The sequence below is a fragment of the Mustela putorius genome, unplaced genomic scaffold, assembly GCF_011764305.1.
Source record: "Mustela putorius furo isolate JIRA1106 unplaced genomic scaffold, ASM1176430v1.1 tig00000095_pilon_pilon_pilon, whole genome shotgun sequence".
In the NCBI taxonomy this organism is placed as follows: Eukaryota; Metazoa; Chordata; class Mammalia; order Carnivora; family Mustelidae; genus Mustela; species Mustela putorius.
The window spans coordinates 28,295,576-28,309,908 of record NW_025421280.1 but is presented as its reverse complement, the minus strand read 5'-3'; positions in this window follow the sequence as shown (position 1 = coordinate 28,309,908).

Here is a 14,333-nt window from a genome sequence, read left to right as displayed (position 1 = left end):
CAGTAGAGCACACAACTGGTAATCTCAGGGTTGTGAGTTCAAGCCCCACGTTGGGTGTGGAGCCTACTTTTTTAAAAATGTGAAGTTTATTGTATGTCAATTATATCTCAATAAAGATGTAAAAAAAATGTTCACTTAAAAAAGAAAAAAATTCCATAAAAAATTGGGCAAAAGATTTGAACAGTCAGGGGTGCCTGGGTGGCTCCATCGGTTAAGCATCTGCCTTCTGCTCAGTTCTGAACCAATCCTAGTTCCCCCTTTTTTATTTATTTATAATGGCTGAGATCGTGCCTGTCTTAGGTTGCCAATCCTCAGCACACATGCTTACCCGTCATCGGGTACTCTCCCTGGTCGAAGAGCCCCTGTCTTAGGTTGCTATGGTGTGGGATCAGTCTTACCCGTCTTTGACTACCGATCTAGCATACTTAGCCATATCTGGGGGGAGGTACCAGCTTCAAGAGCCATCATGGCTTGAACCATGAGGTGTTATTGTCGTTGATTGCGACGGACACGGCCACACACCCGACGGACACGGCCACACACCCAACGTAACATTAGTATGTTAGCTGTGATTAAGAGAACAGCCATGGCACCAAGTCCGGCCCACTGTTTGAGGAACGAAACAGATTGCTGTAACATTTTTTTCCACTCACTAACAGGTGCAATAGTTACTTTGGTAGAATTTATGGACATAATTTGAGCTCGTAATTGCCTAGTGAAATTTTGAAATTGACGGTTCCAGGTACCATTAAGCATATTTCCTAATTGTCTAGAGAGGTTAGCTGCTAAGGATAAGTTGTTATGAGCTATAGGGGTGATACAAAGTCCAGCCATATTATGTATGCATCCTATCGACACAATTGACTCTAGGATATCAAGTTGTTCCTGTACAAGATCAACCCTTTGATTTACAATAAGGATCCCAGCATGCAAATGTCCATTAATTTGTTCTTGCGTAGCCAATGCTTCAGCGACCATTCCTGTGACGTTGTTGAGCGCAGCTGCTGTCTGTACTGAGGTTGTCAACGCTACCGTGGCAGCAGTAGCAGCGGCGGCAGATGCTGCAATAGCCACAATGATGGCCGCTGTTATCCCAAAATCTCTTTTATGCCGTAGCAACACAGGCAAGTTATCGGAGTTCACTTGCACTGGCATAGGGATGTATGTCGGTATCTTGGCTATTACTGCCGAGTCTCCCACTGTGGCGTTCCAACATTCTGATAGTTGACAATTCTGGGACTCACAAGAGAGACTAGATGACTTGTTAATAGTAGAAGCATTAAAAACTATGAAAAGAAAGGGAGCTCTAACACAGACGGGCGTTGGTGAGTAACTTATGTGCTTAGCTGAGGTGCAATATCCCAAAGATGATGTTATTCAAGCCATTACCGTGGAAGAACTAAAGTCAGCCCTTTAAATTTACAACTGAAGTTTGCAAAACTGATACTCCCCAAGAAAAAACAAAACAATTTTCTTGCTACTGTCTAAAGTTTCTGGCAGACTTTAGTGTTTCAACCTAATACCTACGGCATATATACTACATGCTAAATGCTGTATACTTTAAGCAAATTTTTACATGGAGTATGTAATATGTTGATACACATGACACAACGGAGACTGAAAATGCAGGATTTAACGAGAATCATTTTCCCCTTACATACTTCCTTTTATCATTTTTTGTTTCCAACTTAGTTACAAAAAGTAGCACAAGTTTTCATCAATTTACATTAAATTATACTTAGTAGAAGTTGAAAAAATTTGGTAAAAGAAAAACTTTTCCAGTACCTTGGAGTACACAGAATCAAAAAAGTCATCACACCATTGAAAATGTAAAAACCATGTAAACTTGAATTACCCTTGCAATAATAACAGTTGTTTTAATTCAAACTTTTATATTTACAAGGTTTTAAAAACAAATGGAATCCGTATTAAAGGTACGTTATCACTAAAGTTTAAACTAAACAAAAAGATGTGAAGTCGTAATGAAGTCTCTCGTGAACCTGAAGAAGGGCCCAGCCTTACCTAAAGTGGAATCCAATTTTTTCAAATCGAGAGCCTATGTGATAGTTGTACGTACAGTTACGCCATGTAGACCCATTAATAAAGTGAAGGCTTTCCAAGCCTGTACATGCCTGTGCAGCATTGCAGAGCAGCCACCTATCTAGAAGGTGAGCTGACACACCTTGCGCAGGGTCTTGGTAGGTATAATTATAGCCAAAAAAGGTGGAGTTAGAGTAAGTGGGGATTTTAGGACTGAATGAGAATCCTGTTCCCACCCAAACTCCTGAGAGGCTACTATGGCAGCCACTCGTGCGGTGCAGCTTGCACAAGAGCAGGCCTTGGTGCAGCAAGGTTTATATGGAGGAGGCCCCTCGTAAGGTGGCGCTGTTGGAGCTGAGCGCGTGGGCATTGTAACTGCGCCATAGCTCCTTCTTTAGCTTTTAATTTCAGCTGCGCCATAACTTCCCCCTGCATTTTGAGCTGCGCCATAGCCTTCTTTAGCTTTTCCTCCTTTTTTGCAAGCTCCTTTTGCATCTTGCTCACCTTTTGGCTTTTGGGCGATTTCCCTCCTCTGCTCCTTTCCAAAAACCAGGGAGCCGTTTGTCCCACTTCTCTCAAAAACAAACAAGCTGTTTTATTTTTTAAAGGAGTACCAATTGCCTTAAGGATATCAGAAAGTGGCCCCAGCATTTTATATGTAGCCATCTCGTTTCCCATACCGGAAAGCTTTACTCTCATCCTTATCCTAGGAACTTTGCAGCCATCTCGTTTCCCATCCCGGAAAGCTTTCTACTCTTGTCCTCGACTTGAGGAACTTTCCCTGTCACTAGACAGAAATAGGTGCACTCCTTACCTGATCGTTGCCTAACTCCGCGTGTCTCTTCTGCACGAGTTCCCGGGTTTCGGCACCACTTGTCGCTCTCGCCAGCAAGAAGGACACGGAGACACGCGTGGAGGCAAACTTCTTTAATGGCTTCTTTTTATGTTCTTCCCCCTCTGGCGCAGCACAGCACGCAGCTCCCGCCGCCCCGCTCGGGCACCGCCGCCACCTCCAGGGCCGGGCGCGGCCCCTCGGCGCCCGCCACCGCTGCCGCTGCCTAACCGGAACTGCGCCGCCGCCATGGTCCGGGCTGAGGCCCCCTCAGGCCGGCCGGCGCGGCGCGGCGCGGCCTGGCTCCGGGCGGGCCCGCCCCTCTACAAGTACATTCAAGCATATATACACCGGCAGCTTAGCCCGCCTAGCCAATCACCGCAGTGCTCATGCACCTCCCGCGTGAGTGGACCTAAATGAACAGCCAATCATATTCAGTCCCTTACAGCTCTTATAGTAGGCCTCCTGTACTGGCTCCCGACACCTAGTGTCCTGAGATCGAGTCCCTAGTGGGAGCTCTCTGCTCAGTGGGGAGCCTGCTTTTTTCCCCTCTCCCTTTGCCCCTCCTCCTGTTCATGCTCTCTTTCTCCCTACTCAAATTAAAAAAAAAAAAAAAAAATCTTAAGAAAAAAGATTTGAACAGTTCACCATGGAGAATATATGGACAGCAAGTGATTCCATGCAATAAACACATGAAAACTATAACAAAATGCCCCTGCATATCTATTAGGGGCTGAATTGTGTCCCCCACCCCCCAAATCCATAAGTTGAAGTCTCAATCGCCAATACCTCAGAAGATAACCATATATGGAGATAGGGTCTTTAAAAAGGCAATTAGGTCAAAATGAGCTCTTTGGGTGGGCCCCACTGCCGTGTGACTGGGGTCCCTATAAGAAGAGATTAGAAGGGCACAGGGGTGGCTCAGTCAGTTGGGCGTGGGACTTCCACTCATGTCATGATCCCCGCATCCTGGGATGGAGCCCTGGGGTAAGGCTCCCTACAGGGTGGGGAACCTGCTTCTCCCTCTCCTCCCAACTTGTGCTGTCACTATCTCTGTCAATACCCCCCCAAATAGATAAAATCTAAAAAAGAGAGAGAGAGAGATTAGGACACAGACATGAGCAGCGCAAAGACCCTATGAAGACCCAGGAAGAAGACGGCCATCTAAGAGCCATGAAGTCTCAGAAGAAAACACTCGTGCCCCCAACGCCTTTATCTTGGACTCCTAGCTGCCAGAACTGTAAGATGATGAATTTCTGCCAAAAAGCCGCTCCGTCTGCTGCTTTGGCCACCATAGCAAGTTAAAAGGATACTGCCTTGAATGTTCAAAGTAATAGTTCAGGATGCCGGGTGCTGGTAAGGACTCAGAGCAACCACAGGGCTCACAGAGGGCTGCAGGAAAACAGCTGGGCGGTCTCTCACCAAACCAAACACCGTTTCCCCGTGTAACGCAGCAATCCCAACACTAAGTGAAACACAGACTCCTGTTCATGCAAAATATGTTCAAAGCAGCTGTTTGGGGGAATCACCAAAAATTGAGGCTTCCCAGATGTCCAGCGGCTGGTGTGTGGATGAAACTCGCGCAAGGGTCCCGCCACGCTACCGAATAGTACTCAGCGATGAAAAAGCACGAGCTGCGGATACGCACCGCATCGTGCATGCGTCTCCACAGCGAATGCAGCCAGACTCAGGCTGCATCCCATGTGCTCTCATTAGAGGATATTTTAGGAATAGCAAAATTATAGGGACAGAAAACAGATCCGCAGTTGCCAGGGCTGGAGAGTAGGAGTAGAGACAGCCTCCAAAGGAGCCAGGGGAAGGGGGTGGGGGACGAAACCGTTCTGTGTCTTGATTGCGGTGGGGAAATCCACAACTGCGTGTCTTTGTCAAAACTTCCAGAAATGGATGCTGAGAATTCCAGCTTCATCTAACAAGAAGAGGAAACGCAGACTATGCTGCGAAGCTTCTTGGACCTGTCCACATCCTGGCGTTTTACCTGCGAGGGGCATGGCCTTGGGGGAGTAACTCCCCTTCTCTGAATATCAGTTTCCTCTCAGCATGACCAGCGGGAGGATCTGGAGCCCGATTCCAAAGGCCAGCACTGTAATTCCCCGGAGCACCTCTGCTCGGACTCATCATCGAGCCTCTGGTGGGTGTGGGTGATAAGCCGGCTCTCCGCCCGGGAGCATCAATGGATGTTCCAGGATCTCATTTTATGAGAGAACAGATTGTACTGAAATAGCCTCCCAGCCTATTCTGGGAAGGGGCTGGGTAGGCCACCGTCTGACTGGGGGGGTTGATTGGCGGGGCAGGCTGACCCTGTTGCCCCTGTAGGTGTAAGAACTCTGAAGAGAAGGCTCTCCATTCCAGCCTAATTATAGCTGCAGTAGCTTTCTCTGTCTTGGATTGAGAGAAATGTTCTTTTAACGTCATCACCATCATCATCATCATTATGGCTATAGTTATGGTAAAAGACACAACACAAAATATTCCGTCTTCACCATTTTTGATGCATTAAGTTGCATTGTTGTACAACAGTGTTCGACCACCACCAACCATCTCCAGAACTTTCTCGTCTTCCCACACTGAAACTCTTGACCCAATTGAACGCTGACTCCCCACACCCTCCCCCTAGCCCCTGCCATTCCATTTTCTGTCTCTATGGATTTGACTATTCTTGGTACCTCATGTAAGTGGGATCATATAACATTGTCTTTTTGTGACTGGCTTATCTCCACTCAACATAATGTCTTTCAGGTTCATCCATGGTGGAGCCTAGGTCAGGATTTCCTTCCTTCATAAGGGTAAATATTATTCCATTGTATAGCTATGGCACGTTTTTGCTTATCCATTCATTGATAGACACTTGGGTTGTTTCTACTTTTTGGCTATTATGAAAAATGCTGCATGACCATGGGTGTGCAACTAACTATTTCTTGAAGACCCTGCTTTCAATTGGGAGGAAGGTTGCTGAAGCAGGAAAGATGGGGAGGAAGCAGAGCCTGGGTCGCAGAGGTCAGAGCTTTGAAATATATGTACGAATATGATACACACGTATCTGTATTCAGTTACATATATCATCAACCATGAATGTGCCCAGAACCTCCAATTCCAGCTCAACAATGAGGGGTATATTGTAGTCTTCCCCCATAGGGAGAAATCTGCAGGGTCTTCTTTTAACCATTAAGTGATGCCCCTCCGCATTCCCCATCAAAGAAAGGGAAGGGGAAATCAAAATACAATTTATCAAGCAAACAACTGTATTTTGGCTGTTTGCACCTCTTACAGACGTTAGCCAAAAGAGGTCACGTAGCTGGGGATATGAGCAGGAACTTAGGCTTGGATAAACCCATTAAAAGCATGACCTGGAGCAGATGACTTGAGCAGGTGACTCTTGAAATTCAAGTATCATCTCTACACTGGGCCGTCGTAAGGATCAACTAAAAGTGGCAGGGTCTCATCCTGGGAAAGATCTGTTTCCTGAGTTCACAGGATTGTTGGCAGATTTTTGTTTCTTGTGGCATGTTGCTCGGCGAGCCTCAGTTTTCCACCGGCTGTTGGCAGGAAGCTGCCCTCAGTTCCCTGCCATGGGGACCTCTCCAACCTGGCAACTTCTTTATACAAAGCCAGCAAGAAGTGTCATTCCTTTTTGCAAAACAGAAATCATGAGGTTTTGTTTTTGTTTTGTTTTAATTAGGGTGAAATTTCCATAACACAGAACAAACTGTTTTGAAGTGAACAATTCAATGGCATTTAGTGTGTCCACAGTGTTGAATAACTATCACTTCTACTTGGTTCCAAGACATTCCCATCTCCCCAAAAGCAATGCCATGCCCATAGCAGTCACCCCCCATCCCCCACCACCAGCCCCTGGCAACCGCGAATCTGTGTCTCTGGATTTTACATGTTGTGCACAGTTTACATACCTGAAATCACACACCGTATGAGCCTCAGTGTCTGGCTTCTTTCACTCGGCATAGTGATTTTGAGCTCTCTCCACATTTCTCATGGGCCGGAGCTCCATTCCTTCCCATGGCTGAGTAATATTCCATGATATGCATATCCGACATGTTGCTTATCCTTTTGTTCATTGTTGGGATATTTGGGTTATTTCTACTTTTAGATCATTGCAGATGGCACTGTTATAACCATTTGTTTGAATGCCTCTTTTCAATTCTTCGGGTGATACATCTCGGAGTAAAATTTCCGGGTCATAGATTTCTATAACCTAATCTCGGAAGTAACATTCCATCACTCTCCCCTCGTGACCCCACGTCCTGAGCCATTTATCCAGTTTTGACAAGTGTAGACACCCATATAACCACCACCATCATCAAGAGAGGGGACATTGCTATCATCTAAAAAGGTTTCCATGTGATTCTTTTGGATATATACTGAGGCATATACCAAGAAGTGGGAATTTCTGGATCGTATGGGATGATTGTATATTTAATAGTCTGAGGAGCCATTTTTTATCCCTTTTTCATATTCTGTTCATGAAAAGCAAATCCCAAGTCTTCTACACTCAAGGGTAGAGCTTATACATCGTGCTTATACAAAAGCATGAGTACCAGCTGCAGAGGATCCACGGGAACCACCCAAGAAGCCGCCCACTCCTCCGTAAGCAAATCCAGGCCACAACTGCATCCAGGAATTTCTGTTAAGTGCTCACAACATGCCAAGCACAAAAGTAGGTATTTTACGAGCTGATCTGTCTTTGAGGTGGGTTGTTCCTCCCGTTTTCTAGGAAAAATTTTGGGATCTGTGGCAAGGGGACCTGCCAGCCCTCACACAGGGCTCATGGTGGGGCAGAATCAGGACCCAGGTCTATCTCGTTCCCAATCCTACACTTCTCCCTTTACACTTCACCTCTCTGAGTCTCCTCAGGGAAGCCCAAGATACATGCGTGGGAGGAGTGTGGCAGAGGCTCTGAAAAGGCAATCATCCAGTTACCGCAGACTTGGGTGCTCATAAGCTCTTTCCCACTGCCGTTTCTGGTTGGTACCTGCCCAGAGGCATCTGGGAAAAATTCCCAGCTCAATTAGTGGAGGAAACGAGAGGTGAACTGAGCCCACAGCAGCCAGGCAAGAGGTCAAAGTGAAGGCGTAAAGATAGGAGGTTGGCAGGCCCGACAGTGAGTTCTGGTTTTGCTCCTAACTTCCCACGTGATCCTGGGCAAACCCTTCCTAGTTCAATGAAAATGTTGGGTTAGGTCAAAGGTAGGTAAGCTATGGCTTACAGGCCAAACCCAGCGCACCGCCAGTGCTTGTAAATACGGTTTTACTGGCATAGAGACACACTCAGTTGTTTACTTACTGTTGATGGCCTCTCTTGAGCTACGACAGGGTAGTTGAGTCATTACAACAGAGACCGCCCGGCCCATACAATTCAAAATATTGACTATTCTGACTATCCGATTCATTACAGGAAAAGTTTGCCAACCCCTGGATTAGATGATTTTTCTTTTTTAGAGAGCGAGAAAGTGAGAAAGATTACAGAGGGAGAGGAAGAGGGAGAAGCAGACTCGCCACTGAGCAGGGAGCCTGATGCGGGGCTCGATCCCAGGACCCCCGGATCATGACCTGAGCTGAAGTCAGAGAGTCAACCTACTGAGCCACGCAGGGCCTCCCTAGACTAGATGATTTTTTAGATGCTTTCTAACTCTAAAAATCTGATAATTCATAGAAGAAATGAATAATGCAATTAGCTAGGTACAGCCAAGAGGGCTGTTTCAAACTCTGTACCACACCACTGATGGAGATCTGACCATCCCCCGAGTCATCGTTTTCTCAGTAAAAGTAGACCAAAATCGAATGTCTTAGTTCAAGCTGCTACAACACATTACCACAGACCAGGGGGCTTCAACAACAGACATCCCTAGATCTCTGGAGGCTGGGACGTTCAGGATCAAGGTGCCAACAGATCTGGTGGCTGGTGAAGCTGTCTTCCTTACTTGTGGACACCCTCCTTCTCACTGTATCCTCACATGATGGGGAGCAGAGAGAGATCCTGTGTCTTCTTCTCTTTGTATAAGGGCATTAATTCATCATGAGGGCTCTCTTCTCCCGACCTAATCTAACCTTAATCACCTCCCAAAGCCCCTGCTTTCAAATACCATCACGTTGAGAATTAGGATTTCAACATAGGTAATTTAGGGGTAGGGAACTGTACAGATATTGAGTCTATAACATCAGAATAGGTATAAATTCATTCAACAAACGTTTGCCAATGCTCAGTGTGCCTGTGCCTGGGCTGTGCCCCAGGGTCACAGACATGCAAAGGCACAAGCCTTGCTCTGGAGGAGTTCCCTGACAGACAGATGGAAATGCCATGGGGGATTCAGAGGTGTCGTGGAGGGTCAAAGAGGACTTCTTGGAAGAGAGAGATTTGACTGGGGCCTTAAAATACACAGGGAGGATTAAAAGATGTTGGGAAAGTGTTCCAGACAGAGACCACAGCACGGACATAGGCTGGGATGGGGGAATGTTTGGAAAACACTTATCCACAGACTCTGACTAGACCGGTTAAGGGGACACACATCTGCAAACACCCCCCTCTGCCAGGTGTGGTGGATTCCCTCCTGGCTGGCCAGTACCTCACTGTGATTGTGGTCTACACCTTCACCTTTGTCATCCCTTCTGTGGGTTGCATTAGAGCTTCCTAGGGTGTGCCTCTGTGCCAAAATATGGTTTGGAAAGGGTTATTAAAGACTCTTTGTGGGAAAAAGGCAGACAGACTCAGACTGGGAGAAGCAGGGCATCCTATAAGGGCCTAGGCAAGGAACTAGAAGTTTTAAGCTCTGTATCAGTTAGCTATTGCTGCATAACAAAACACCCCAAACTGTAGTTGCTTAAAACCACAAACATTTCTTATCTCACATGCTTTCCAAACATCAGGAATCCCAGAGTGGTTCAACTGGGCAGTTCCATCTCAGTCTCTCTCAGAGAAGCAGTCCCTGTAAAGCCTAACTATAGATGGAGAATGGACCCCCAAGAGCCCTCCCGGAGCTCTTCCAGGCCTCGGCTCTTCATTGGCTGATGGACACAGACTTCAGTCCTCACCACAGCACTGCCCACAAAGTGACAGCTGTTCCTCCCAGGGTGAGCCATCCAAGCTAGAACAGAGGCATTCAAGAGAGTGCCCAAGATGGAGACCACAGTCTTTTATAACCTAATCTTCAAAGTGACATCCCACAACTCCTGCCATAGTCTATTGGCCAACTAACCCTGGGGCAGTGTGGGAGAAGGCTAACATAAAAGTGTGCCTCAGGGAGGGATGCCTGGGAGGTTCAGTCGGTTAAGTGTCTGCCTTCAACTCAGGTCATGGTCTGAGGGTCCTGGGATCGAGCCTCATGTGGAGCTTCCTGCTCAGTGGGGAGTCTGCTTCTCCCTCTCCCTTTATATATCCTTGCTCGTTTTCTCTCTCTCTCAGATAAATAAATAAAATCTTAAAAAACAAAAAGTTGTGCCTCAGGGAGGTGGAGTCATCAGGGGCCATCTTAGAGGCTGCCCGCCATGCCCATGGGTGTCACTAACCCCCTCAGCTATTTCTCTATCTGTACATCTGTCTGAGCCACAGTCCACTGTTTCTTATTATAACTGAGGCCTGCCTCACAAATAGCTGGGAGGTGGGGGGCCATTCCTTTTCTAACCCATCAGTCTGACCACCTCCTACTTTGTCTCAAACCCTTCCAGAATGTTCCAGAAAATTCTAATGAAAAAAAATTAGACACAAGTTCAAATGCCCATTGACAACAGGAGGATGAACAAATTGCATTTCATATGACAGAACACCATACAGCAGTAAAAATGAGCAAACCAGAGCATGGGACAAATTTCAAAAACATGTTGAGTATAAAAAGCAAGTTGTATCAGAATACCTACAGCATTGTTCCTTATGTGAAAGCCAAAAACATACAAACCTAATGATGTATTATTTCAGGATATGTATTTATATGGTAAAACCACCACATAAGCTAAGAGATGGTGAACACAAGACACAAGATCAACGCTGTCCTTTGTCAGGAGAGGGAGACAGAGGACTGAAAGGTGTGCAGGGAGCTTTCAAATATTGGAAATATTTGATTTTTTAAGCTAGAGCAAGGATGCCTGATTTTGTATGACCCTCGAGCTAAGAATGGATTCACATTTTGTTTAATAGTTGTGGGGCAAGGGAAGACTGTTTCATGATATGTGAAGATTATATGAAATTCATATTTCAGGATCTGGAAATAAAGTCTTACTGGCACACACTTGTGCCCATTTGTTTAGGTAGCATCTATGACTCCTTTCGAGCTACAGTGGCTGAGCTGACTAATGGAGCCAGAGCCTGTCTGAACTGCAAAGCTGAAAATATTTACTATCTTGTTCTTTATAGAAAAAGTTTGCTAGGTGGAAGGGGAGTATGTGGATATCCATCTTATTATTTCTTATAGTTTAAAATTTTTTTTAATTTAAATTCAATTTAATGATCTTATGTGGTATTATTAGTTTTGTATTTCTTATAGTTTATATCTAAATTCATTGTATCTAATATTGAACCTCACCAAACTCTTTGCAATTCCTAGAATACAGCACGTTCTCTCACCCCGGGGCATTTGCATGGGCCGTCCTCCCTACCAGAAGATCCTTCTTCACTTCCTCCAGCTTCTGGTGGTTTCATCATTTCAATCTCTGCCTTCACTGTCCTACAGCCTTCTGCTCCTCTCTATTTGTGCCTTCTTCTCGTCCCACTCTTACACAGACTGTCATCTTGGGTTTAGGGCCCATCTGGTAATCCTGAAGGATCTCATCTTGAGAGCCTTAACTTAATCCCATCTGCAAAGACTTTTTCAGATAAGATCGCTCTTCAAGTTTCTAGGGGTTAGGAACTGAGTATATCTTCATGCAATCCTCATGGATTCATGCAATCCTCATGGATTGCATGAAGGAGAATGGATCTCCTACATTGATTGTAGCATCATGCATTGATCATTTGAAAAATATTGGTTTTGGCAATGCAGAGGATGTCACATTTCATTATTCAATATCAGAAAGTCCCCTTCATTAAAATCACGGCCCATATTATCAAAAAAGCCTTCCTTTGACTGTCAGAAACCAGTCAAGCTCATAGCAGCAGGTGCAGGTTTTCCAAAAATCTTATTTTCCCTTGAAAGGTTGAATTTTATCACTAGCAACAAAACTGAGTTGTTTTCCTTGGAGTGACAGGCTCTTTTTGTTCATTTTTGAGAAAATGTCTGACAAACAGCCTAGTCTGAATCATGGTTGGTCAGACGTTTCAAATGAAATTAATGTTCCCTGAAAAAAGATCATAAACTTCATTCAAATACTTCTCCTGGAGATGGCCCCTGAAATTAAGTCTCAATAGAAGGGCTTTGTATGTATTTCCCACTTTGTCCCACGAAGTATCTGAAAGACATGCACTTGCCCATTATAGGGCCAACTGTGTCTCCCTAAAAGGGATGTTGAAGTCCAATCTCCAGCACTTGTGAATGTGACTTTATTTAGTGATAGGGTCTTGGCAGCTGTCATCAAGTTAACATAAGACCACCAGGCTGGACCCTCATCCAATATGACCTGGGTATTTGTGCGAAGAGGAAACATTAAACTCATCCAACTCAACTCAAGAGATGGTGAACACAAGACCCAATACATAAACTCATATATAAAAAGGAGACCATGTGACAACAGGGTCAAGGAATACCAAGGATTGAGAGCCAGCACCTGAACCTACCTGGAAGAGGCCAGGAAGGATCTTCCCAAGAGCCTTCAGAGGGAGTGCAGTCCTGCTGAAAACTTGATTTCAACTTCTAGCTTCCGGAACTGAGAGAGAAGCCATCTCTGTTGTTTTGAGCCACCCCCTCCTTGGAACTGTGTCATGACTGTCCCAGGAGTCCAATCCCCCAGGCCATGTCTGGGCTGCATCATGATGTGACCTGGTATGTGGTAAGCTCCTTGTCTCAGGCTGCTCAGGATGCTATAACAAAACACCAAAGCCTGGGCGCCTTAAACAACAGACATGTATTTCTCACAGCACGGAGGCTAGAAGTCCAAGATCAAGGTGTTGGCTGATTTGGCCTCTTGTCAGGACCCCATTTTTGACTTGTAGACGGTCCCCTTCTTGCTGTGTCCTCACATGGCTTCTCCTCTCAGTCCTCCTCTTCTGGTAAAGACTACTCTTAACAGGACAGGCCCACCCTCTTGATCCAATAATTTAAACCTAATTACCTCCCCAAAGCCCCATTTCCAAATGCCACCACTGTGATGGTTACTTGTAGATATCAACTCAACTACGCTAAGGGATAGCTTCTCAGATATGATTTCTGGGTGTGTCTGGGATGGTGTCTACTGCTAAGAGATCAGCATCTGAATTGATTAACTGGGTGAAGCGGATGGCCATCCCCAGTGCCAGGGGGCATCACCCAATCCTTCAAGGTCCCCGAAATAACAAAAAAGAGGATGGACAAGTTCCTACTCTTCTCCGCTTGAGCTAAGACAGACATCGTCTCCTGCCCTTGGGCATCAACACTCCTGGTTCTGGAGCTTTTGGACTCAGATCTGAGCTCAGGCCTTCAGCCCCCTGATTCTTAGGCCTCAGGACTCAGACAGAATAGATTGGGTAAATAAGTTATAGCCCATCCACTCAATAGAATTCCAGCAGCCGTTAAAATGAATGACATAGATCTTCAGGAGACTGACATGAAAGGAATCCATGTTGTATTATGATGTGACAAAAGCACAGTGCCAAAGGGAATGTGTGGTATGATTCCAGTTTGGTCAAAACAGACAAAACCTTTTCCCCACGTGTATTTATGTGTGCATAATACAAGGATGGTTCATAGTGATTATCTTTTGGAAGAATCTCTAGTTTTTCCATGGAGTTGGCCTATCTCCCTCACTGGGAACCCTAGATCCAGTAGTGAAGGCTTTGTTTACTGACATGGTGCCCATAAAGAAATCCCACTGTGGAGGTCTTGGGGGCCCATAGACAACACCACACTTTAACAACCATGTGTGAGTAAAACACTCACTGTTGTGGGTTGAATTGGGTGCCCCCCCCCAAAGTTCACAAGAGGAAGTCCTAACTGCTAGTACTTGAGAATATGACCTTATTTGGAGAGAGGACCTTTAAAGAGGTGATCAAGTTCAAATGAAGTCAGTAGGGTTGCCTCTAACCCAATAGGGCGGTTGCCTCTGGAAGAAGAGGGAATCACGGCATCCAGACATGCACAGAGGGCTGACGACCCAGAGATACAGGGAAAGCACAGCCACCTGCAAGCCCAGGAGAGAGGCCTGGGACAGATCCTCCCGCAGAGCCCTCAGAAAGAACCAGCCCTCCTGCCACCTTGCTCTCAGCCTTCTGGTCTCCCGATCTGTGAGCCGATTCACTTCTGCTGTTCAAGCCTCCAGTCTGTGGCACTCTGCTATGGCAGCTTTCGCAAAGGGTTACACCCATTAGACAA